At 49.7% G+C, this 10,469-nt stretch overlaps 1 long non-coding RNA gene across 1 annotated transcript; it reads right to left on the bottom strand.

Moving 5' to 3' along the window:
• Positions 1 to 5,298: 5,298 nt before the first annotated feature.
• On the bottom strand, positions 5,299 to 9,666 carry LOC309668413. The gene is made up of 2 exons (XR_014268221.1): positions 5,951 to 9,666; positions 5,299 to 5,789 (listed from the first exon to the last, which is right to left on the bottom strand). It is a non-coding gene; the product is annotated as an uncharacterized lncRNA (long non-coding RNA).
• Positions 9,667 to 10,469: the final 803 nt, after the last annotated feature.

Genomic DNA, 10,469 nt, shown 5'->3' with positions numbered 1-10,469 from the left:
AGCTTCTTTTCCTCCACTGTCCCCTCTGTCACTGAGGCCAGTGAGGAGCCAGCCGGCCTCCCCACCCCCGGTCTCCTCGCTGGGTAATGAGTCTTCAGAAGAGACTCCTGGGGAAGAAAAGACGCGCTCAGCAGCAGACGACAGTCATCTATGTGTTTAGACTAAACCTCCAGCCAAAACAAACAAACAAAGTTCTTATCAAGACCAGTCCGTATTTTGGCTTAATGAGAGCCGTTGCCTTAACATTTGGATCCTTTGATGGTGACCTTTGACCGGGGGAGCTCCGGAAGGCTTTGGACATTTGCTCTGGGAGAGGCTCTGCCCCACACCTAAGGCACCTGCCAGCACTTAAAGGTCTCCTCCCCAGGGCCTGGGTACCGCCTTCGGGGCCCAGGGTCGCTCCCCTTTCAAGAGTCCCAAGCAGGCGGGCTGTGCGTGTCCCTCCCAACCTCCCCCGCCCCCACCCCCGCACCATCCCCGCCTCTCCCTGCTTCGCACCCTCACGTCTCCACCCCCCACGTTAATAACCCAGCTTCTTCAGGAAGTGAGGTTTGAGCATCAGGAGTGTGGCAAACTGAAGGCACCGTGGACTGGGGACGCGGGCCCCAGACCCCAGCTCCGCCCCAGCCGCTGTCTGGCTCTATGGCTGTGACTAGACTCCCCGTTCTCCACCATCACCCCCTTATGACAGGGGTGGGCCGGACCAGTGTTTCCTAGCGTTCAGTCCCCAGATGTCCAGGGTCAGACTGCTCTGGATGACCCAGAGTTAAATAAGCAGGCTCCAAGTCCCCACCCAGATCCACAGAAGCAGGGCTTCTAAGGGTGGGACCCAGCCCGCATTTTCACACATGCTCCGGGCGTGTCCTGGGCCCCCTAAGGGTGGAGAACCACCGTCCTGGTCTATTCCGAACTATAGCCTCCACCGAGAATCCACCTACGTGCTCAGTCTGAACTTTCGTGAGCTCTACTTGGGGCAGATTTTTCCAAGAACGGAACGACCTTTGCACAGGCTCCTTACAAGGCCCTGGGAGGGGCCCTGGTAACTCTGTATTCCTACTTGTGAATTCTTTTACTTAAAGAGAACGTAACCACCACATAAGAAAAGCTCAAACCCCGAAAAACCTGGCCCGGCCCCTGGTTGAGCTAGTTGATCGGTGACTTTTTATAGGGTCTTAAGCCTAGGTCACATGCCCCCTCTGATGATAGGCTGTCTCCGGTTTCTCTTACATCCCTCTTCCCTCATACAGTCCAATATTCTTTGCCCAGTGAAAGCTATAACATCACCTCTAACAATCACTATGGTAATCCCAGAGGTCAAATTCCAATGACCCGTCGTGGCCAGAGGTAGAAATGACTCCAGAGAGAGGTGTGTCTCAGGCTGACTGATGCCTCCACACCCAGACTCTATTTTTTAAAAGAGTTTCATTCCCACGTGTTGGAACAGAAGGGGCCAGGTGGAGAAAGGCAGACCCAGTTTTTAAGCTAATCAGCCGTTCTTCACATCAGACCAGACTTGGGTTCACATCTTTACTTGGTCTTTATCAACTGAATGATGCCGGAGCCTGACAGTTCTCTGCCATGAGGAGCTGATAGCCCTGCACTCCAGGGCTATGGGGAGGGTGGCTGAGACTGAAAATAAAGGCCTTTCACAGTCCATAAGTACTAACCAGTTGTAAGGTATTGCTAATCAGGACATATTTAGGCAGAGAGGGCTTGAAACAACCTGTGGTCAAAGAGTTTGGGATACTTAATGTCATTGATGGTGCCCAAATCCTTCCAGGGCAGCTGCGTTGCAGAACGGACCAAGGCCCCCTGCTGGCTAAGCTCCCAGGGGTAAGAGCTTACCCAGCACCATGCCTCACTGTTGGCACTAAACAGACGTCCTGTCATGCACTTCTTGCTTCCCCTCGGCCTGGGCCTCGGAGCTGGGCAGGGAAGCAGAGGAGGGGGAGCAGGATGTGGGTGGAGAGCTCCTCCTCCCCCTCTACCCCCTGCAGCCCTTGGCAAATCAGGGGAAGAAGGAGGAAGAGGAGGAGGAAGCCACATCTGGTTTGAGTGAGGTTCCCAGCAGAGAGAGCAGGGCCCTGGGATGCCAGAGGAGAGGGCCCAGAGCTGGGGAGGAAGGGAAGCAGGGGGGGCTGGCGTGGGCCCCGGCCAATCTGGGAGTAGAGAGCGAAAGTGGTTGGTACTGGGGCAAAGCAAATAAACACAGTGGTTGAGACAATAATAATAAAGAGAAGAGTCATTGAAGTGAAGAATGGAGGTTGTGTCACACCCAAGACAAACAGAAAATAAACGGCCAGTGGATCCACTCTACAGATGTTTGGCACCAAGGCACGACAGATTTAAGATGTGTGGAAGATGCCGCAGCCGACCAGGGCTCCACCAGCAGCAGCTGGAGAGCAGGTGGAGAGGAGCCCCAGCCAAAGGCCTTCGTGGCTGGAGGGGCGCCAACCCCAGAGGCCATTTCACCCTCCTCCAGCCTCAGACAAGCCCGTCCCTTGTTGATCCCAACACGGCATCTGCACGTACCGAGTGGGAGAAGTAGAAGAAGGAGCTGTCCTTCCTGGGCCAGGCTGGGTCCCTGGGCAGGGCGGCCTCCTACTTCCCAGCATGGTTCCCTCCCTGCAAGAGGGACCTAGAAGCCCCAGTATTCAGATGGAATGAATTCTTCAAGTGGCCTCAAGGAAGCACAGACTGCCTTTCTACTGGCTGGTCGCCAGCTTGCCACATGCTCATGTCAGTGACTTCAGGGGCCGTGTTTTCCCTTCCTGGCATCTCAGGCTTCTGAGCTAACCTTTGACCTGGAATAACATGGGGGCTGGGAGCTCCGTGTGTAGAGTGTTCACTCCCTCATTTACTCAACAGTCTACTTGGTGTGCCTGGCACTCCCAGAAGCACTTCAGGGGTTACAAAGATGGACGAGATGCTATCCTTCCCCTAAAGGGATTTACAATCCAGGGATAAAGAAAGTTAGTGTTTTTTGAGTGTCCAGTACCATAATAAGTACTCCGCTAGGTGCCATCAAGCAGTCTACCTTATTTATTTGTTACCCCATTTGGTAGATATTATTCCGTCATTATTCTCACAGAGGACCACAGAGATTCGGTGCTTTTTCGACGGTCACAAAGCCAGGAAAGGCATCATCTGGTGTTCAGACCCGGATTCATCTGGTCCTAAAGCCCAGTGCTCTTTCCCTGACCCCATAAACAGCCACAAGGTGAAGCAGAATTCAACAACTGTCAAATAAAATCACGTGCTCTCAAAGATACAAGAAAGAGGTCTCCTATCTCACATCCACCCCTGCTCCCTGCCCCCTTAATTGGAACCAAACTTCATCTTTCTGTTCTGTGCACCAGCAGGGAGGAGCCAACACATCCCATCTCCAGCCAAGGCCAAGTGCCTGCAGGTGTCTGAGGAATGCTAATGGCCCTGAATTGGGGGAGGGTCTACACAGGGCTCTTCTCTGGCATTTGCTTCCCATTAAGCCCTCTCCCTCTTCCTCTCCAGACCCTCCCTCCCCCTCCAGCAACATGCAGCTTTCATGAGCCAATTACCATGGCCAGGTTTTTCTGTTCCTCTGAAGCCCCTGGCACTGCTAACAAGACACAGATGCAGCAGAGCAAGCCGCTGCTGTCCACTTCGGAGCAGGGGCTTTCTTTGCCCTGAGGGACCCCAAGTAGACAGAAGGAAGGTTGGATAGTCCAATTTCAACTCAGCGCCAAAAGGAGGGGGAGGCCTCAAAGGGCAAGATGGTTATGATTGGTCTCAGAAAGGACTCTTCCCAGGGCTGTGGAATCATGGTGGACCTCAGGGACAGAGCAGGGGTCCCGAACAGGAAGATCAAAGACCAGGCTTGAGTGAAGGTACAGAGCAGGGGAGGGTACCATGAAACTTTCAGTTAACAAACAGGTATCCAGAGTCTAGGTAACTTAATTCAAAACAGATTGTGTTAAAACCAGTTCAGAAACTAGTTCGACAGTCTGGAATCTCCTATTTTCCTACTACTTCTTAGATTTCCTCCACAGTCTCTCTTCATCTTAAAATTCTACTCCGGCTTAAGCTTCAGTGATCCATGAACTCTCCCAGACATTCATGGGCAAAATTATACTCTGATTGTGTTTCTTTGAATCCAGTGTCACCATAACATATCTGAATGTGGATTTACTTATGTATGTCCACCTCAGAACTTCCCAAATTTCTTTAACCCGAGGATGAATGTCTTCCATCAATTCTGGAAAATTAAATATTGCCATTCCCACATTCTCTCTGTTCTTCTCCTTCTGCATCTCCTTGTAGGGTAGTTTGGACTCTCTTAGTCTACCCTCCATGTCTCTTAGATTCTCTTTCATATTTTCTCTCTCCTTATCTTTCTGTGCTGCATTTGGGGTAACTTCCTCTGATCTATCTTTCAGTTCACTTAATCTCTGTTCAGCTTTGTCTAACCTGCTGTTTGACACATCCATTGAGCTTTTATTTCAATGACTATTTTTTTCATTTCTAGAAAGTTCCATTTGTTTCTCTTTACAAATTTCCCTGTTCTCTTTCAAAATATTCTACCCTTTCTTTATGGTTTAAATTGCTTTTTCACCTTTTTAATCATTTTAAACATAGTTATTTTAAGGTCTCTTTCAGATTGCTATATTATTTTATGTTATTAATGCTAAACTAGTTTGCTGTGTTTGCTGACTTTCCCTAATGGCATATTGTTTCCTCATGTGGTTTGCAATTTTTTTTATTGTTAGTGCAACTTCAAAGGGGATTATATTTTGCTGTGAGAACGCTGTTGCTCTGGGGCACATTCCTCCAGAATAGTCTTGTCCTTCCTCCTCTTGATACCCCATGAGTTTTACTGGTCTGGAATCTATTCTTACATTAATTTCTCAGCTTGGGAATTCCAACAGTGGAAATTCAGACACTATAGTCACATATGGTTTGGGCCTGGAACTTCTTTTTCTCACTGGCGACTTTTTTCTATTCAGAGCCCCAGTAAGTCCAAGCTTAATTTTCACTGCCCTAAGGCCCTGAGTGATATATTTCCAGTCCAGATTTCTCTGAGGATGCATCCCTCACAGGGTCTCAGCTTTTTCAGAGGTCTCTATTTTAGCTGTCTGCCTCTTATGAACTAGAGATCCTGTCACCTGCCCCCTTGTTGATATCAAAACCATAGTCTCTAACACCTAGGACTGCATCTAATCTGATATCCTCCATGGCACCATTATCGTGGCTCAGCTTGTGGAACTTACCATTCAGACTTTAAGCTCTATGTTTACCTCCTGGGGACTTTTTTTAATTGCGCTTTGCATTCTAAGTCATGAGTTTTTGCAAACAGACCGAGTACTTCTTGAAAAGCCTGCCTACTTCATCTTTATTGCTCCTGTAGTGCCTAGCACAGTGTTCTGTCACAGTCTCCTTACTTATCCATCCAAACAGACAAAACCCTTAGGCACCCACACATGACCCTGACCGCTTCATCTGTGCAGAATCCCATAAGCCGGGGACATGCAGGGTGATCCAGGGAGGAGGGACACAGAAGTAAGCACTGGCACTGACGCAGGACACTTCATTGCTCTTTTCCAAGCTATGGGCTCTTTCCTAGGAGGTAGTGCAGGTAGAGATTTGGACCAAAAGCTAACCTTCATTCTAGTCTGATCTCAGGCACTTATGAGCTGGGAGAACGTGGAAAAGTCACTTCACCTTTCTGGGGTGTCAGATTCTGCATCCGTAAAACAGAGACAGAGGATCTGGGCGATCTCCAAGATCCATTTCAGCTCCGACAGCCTCTGAAGCTGCAGGGTACGAACATATACTGGAGAAAACAGTGAGGCTCTCACTCAAGTTTCCCCCAGATATTCCCCACCCCAAATCACCCATGAGAGTTTCTATCTCCCTGTGGCCTCTCCTTCCACCCCCAGCGCCCCCCGCACCCACCAGCTTCCTTTCACCGTACCTTGCTGTTCCTCCAAGTCCACTGCCTGGGAGGCCTTGGTCCCACGTCTGTGTCTTAGGAAGTGGGGCGTGGTGGCTCGGCTGGCAGTCAGTATCCCTCCCAGGGGTGGGGATGAGCCTCATGGGAGATCAGAGGAGAAAGCAGATGACACGGTGACCCGGCACCTGGATGCGCAGAAACCCCACCTGCCTCCAACTTTAGGGGTTTCCTGAGCCTTGGGCTGGGGACCCTGCATCTTAATGAGCCTCTTGAGCCAGTTTAGAAACAATGAATCAAATCCAGCTGGAAGCTGCCCTCCGACCCAGCTAATGACTTGTTTATTGTCAGAGCAGCAGTGCGTCATTTAAGGGAATTTCAAAGTGTCACTAATTGGCAGAGGGCCAGCAAACAGCGCCATATAAATCTGAAGGCACTTCCGCTGGTGCTGAGGATTGCGGAGCAGATACAGAAGAGGCAGGAGGAAGAAGGGTACCGCCGGGGCAGGGCCGTGGGTGCTGGGTGTAGCATCTCACCAGCTGCTGCTGCTTCTGCCCTGGGTCTCCACTACCCTGGGGAGGGTGGAGTGTTTGTTCTGTGACTGAGGAAAGGAAAGAATAAAGCCCTAGGATGGTCCTTGTGCCCTTAGTGACATTATACTGCATGTCCCCAACCTCAAGATGCCTGGCTTCCTACTGTGCTCTGGGAGAAGATGCCTTCTTTCTGGGGTAAGAACTGAAGCTCTCATTTGAGGCAGGATTGATGGATTCTGTAAGGCCGTGTATCCATTTCATAGAAATGTGCTGCTCACAGAAGACCCTTGGCAAGACCCTTACTCCAGTGGGCCTCTTAGGGACGGAGCTGGGAGGACCAGGAAGGAATGACAGATAGGATAAACGGAGCCTCTTCTCACTCAGCGTAACCCACGAGCTCCTCCTAGGAGCAGGCCCAGATGATGCGCCGGAGATGGGAGATCGGTGAAGGCCATGGATGTTCCTTCCACGCCCACCCAGCTCCTCCCGCACACATCCCTCAGCCGTCTGCAGATTTAAGCCGGTGGGTGATGTGGAGAAGAGGCAAGCAAGAGGGAAGGAGAAAGGAGGAAGGGCATAAAGTGGGACATGAAAGATGGGTTGGAGCGGAAGACAGGAGGTCGGCGTGTCAGAGTGGCATCACCCGGCTCACAGCGGACACTCCTCAAGGCCTCCAACAGGCCCCCTCGTGCACGCCTCCAAGCACTGGCCCTGATGCCGTCAGCAGGCGGGCAGAGTCAGGAAGCTTTGCCCTGAGGCCCTGCTGGGGAGCAGTCGGGGAGGGGGGCCGAGGGCTGATTCCTTGGACTAACTACTCCGTGTCTGGTAGCGATGGGCCCTAAAGTTAGGCCCAGCCTAATGCCAGCCAAGTTTATGACCTGTGACACCAAGGAGCCATGTGGGAAATGGAAAGAAGGCAAAATCTGCACGCAGTAGAGTTGACAGGAAGTCAGAGGACCAGCACTGCCCAGATGTATCAGGCATCCATCAGGGCCAGCGGCGCAGCGGAAACTCCTAGCACAGCCCAGCTGATTTCTCACAGGTGGTTCCATTATTGCCATCCCCATTTTACAGATGGAAAACTGAGGTTCAAAGAGACAGGACATATCAGGGCCTGTCCAGGAGGTCCTGAGGGCTAAGAGCTATGCACTCACTCACTCATGCCTTCACAAGCATTGATGGAGAACTTAAGATGTTCTGGGCCCTGAGCCAGGAACTCTAGAACTAGTCTGAGCCGTGGTCTCTGTCCTTGGGGGACTTCAAAACTAACAGTGGGGGCTAGCAGCCAAATGACTAAAGATAATGTAAAACAGGCTGGAGGAAAGAACTAGAATAGAGAAACGAGCAAAAAAAATACATGAAGGGATGGGGAGGTGAACTCTGATTCGGTAGGAGGAGAGAAGATTTCACAGAGGGGTGGAATTTGAGCTAAACCTTGAAGAAAAGACTTCTAACGAAAGAGGAAGGCCTGCAGGGGAGAGGGCTCCCAAGGAGGTCTCCAGAGGCCGTGGCTGCAACTTCCTGCCTCACTCCCCACAGAGCAGAGCTCGCCGCACAGATGTTGAGTGTCTGCATCCGGGTCACAGAGGAGCCACTGGGACAAGGCACTCAGACGAAAGATAACCTGCCAAGGAAATTACTCCAAACAGACCCACACCAACCCCCTGGGGCCTTGGACCCTCTACCCCTCGGTCCCCACATCACTTTCTCCTCTGAAGAACCCCTCATAATCGGCCCTTTGCCCAACCAGACGGCCGAACACCTTAAGGTTCGAGAATTGAGAAAGCTTAGGGGTTTCGCCACTCTTGGGCATATATCCAGACAAAACTATAATTCGACAAGATACATGCACCCCTATGTTCATAGAAGCACTATTCACTATAGCCAAGACATGGAAGCAACCTCAATGTCCATCAACAGATGAATGGATAAAGAAGATGTGGTACCTATACACAGTGGAATACTACTCAGCCATAAAAAAGAATGAAATAATGCCATTTGCAGCAACATGGATGCAACTAGAGATTACCATACTAAGTGAAGTAAGTCAGACAGAGACAGACAAATGCCACATGATATCACTTACATGTGGAATCTAAAATATGACACAAATGAATCTATCTAAGAAACAGAAACAGAATCAGGGACATAGAGATCAACCTTGTTGGTTGCCAAGGGGGAAGGGGATGCAAGAGGGTTGGAATGGGAGTTTGGGATTAGCAGATACAACCTATTACATATAGGATGGATAAACAACAAGGTCCTACTGTATAGCACAGGGAACTATATTCAATATCCTGTAATAAACCACAATGGAAAAGAATATGAAAAAGAATGTATATATACATATATATATATATAAAACTGAGTCACTTTGCTGTACAGCAAAAATTAACACAACGTTGTAATTCAACTATACGTCAATAAAAAATTTTTTAATTTTAAATTTATTTATTTATTTATTTATTTTGGCTACACTGGGTCTTAGTTGCGGCATGTGGACTCTTAGTTGCGGCATGCGTGCGGGATCTTGTTCGCCGACCAGGGATCGAACCCGGGCCCCCTGCATTGGGAGCACAGAGTCTCACCCACTGGACCACCAGGGAAGTCCCTCAATAAAAAGTAAATTAAAAAAAAAAAAGAAAGCTTAGGGATTGCTATCCCAGTGTGTGTCTCCTTTTATGTGTTTCTAATTTTTAATTTTTAAATTTTATACATTTTTTAAAAGGCAGTTTTGTATGATGTAAACACAGAACAAAGAGTCAAAAAGACCTATGATGGGGCATATTCCTCCTACCCCTGCCTGTGGCCACTGCGTTCCCCTTCCTGTTCCCAATATTCCCAGGGCCTTGTGGATCCTTTCAGAGACTTTCTTACCTGCATATCTTCTTTAGAAAAAGAAACACAGGCCTTCCCTGGTGGCGCAGTGGTTGAGAATCTGCCTGCCAATGCAGGGGACACGGGTTCGAGCCCTGGTCTGGGAAGATCCCACGTGCCGCGGAGCAACTAGGCCCGTGAGCCACAATTACTGAGCCTGCGCGTCTGGAGCCTGTGGTCCGCAACAAGAGAGGCCGCGATGGTGAGAGGCCCGCGCACCGCGATGAAGAGTGGCCCCCACTCGCCGCAACTAGAGAAAGCCCTCGCACAGAAACGAAGACCCAACACAGCCATGAATAAATAAATAAATAAATAAAAATTAAAAAAAGAAAAAAAGAGAAAGAAACACACTTCCCCGCTGAAACAAACTTTCTGGGCCATTTTGGAATTCCCCTGCATGGGGGCAAGAGGGGAATGCACACACTCCTGTGTCCTGGCTCATGTAGAAGAGGAAAGTCCTCCCTCAGACGTTACATATAATACAGATGAACATCGAGTGTCCTCGGGATGGTAACTAATATTGTGTGTGTTACGGGCATTCTGTCTTGTCATGCTCCGTATTACTTTCAAAAGCCCCATTTTCCAGACATAGAAACTGAGGCTCAGAGAGGTTCAGAAATGTTCCCTGTCACCCAGCTAGTAAATAGCAGCAGCAGCAGGATTTGCACTCAGGCCTGTCTGATTGCACCTCTTCGACTCTCAACCACCACACAACTGTTCCTAGAAAGAGGAAGTGGAAAGCACTTTGGATTTTGCAGACTGAAGTCCAGGGGTGGGGTGTACAGAGAGTACAGAGAAGAGCCTGAAATCCAGTCTCCACTCAGATGTCCAGGGAGAAACCCACCTGCAAAGAGCACCTCGAATTTCCTCGTGAGATTTCTCTGGCCCAGCTCAGGGTTTGCACTGAATTTTAGGAAGGGAGAGAGCTGTGTGCCGGAACAGAATGTGTGCACACAGAAGAATACCTTCTGGGCGTCCTGAGTTTACAGTGGGCAAACACCACGAGGAAAGGAATTCTTCTTCACAAAGAAGAGCAGGGATGGCTTTTAGGGAGAAGGTATTGGAGACCCATGATTCTGTATCTGATCCAACAGCAGCTGTTTCCTTTGGGCCCTGAGAAGACCTAGGCAGTC

Source organism: Balaenoptera physalus (genome assembly GCF_965194825.1).
Source record: "Balaenoptera physalus genome assembly, chromosome: 10".
NCBI classification, from domain to species: Eukaryota; Metazoa; Chordata; class Mammalia; order Artiodactyla; family Balaenopteridae; genus Balaenoptera; species Balaenoptera physalus.
This window is presented reverse-complemented; position numbering and strand designations above follow the sequence as displayed.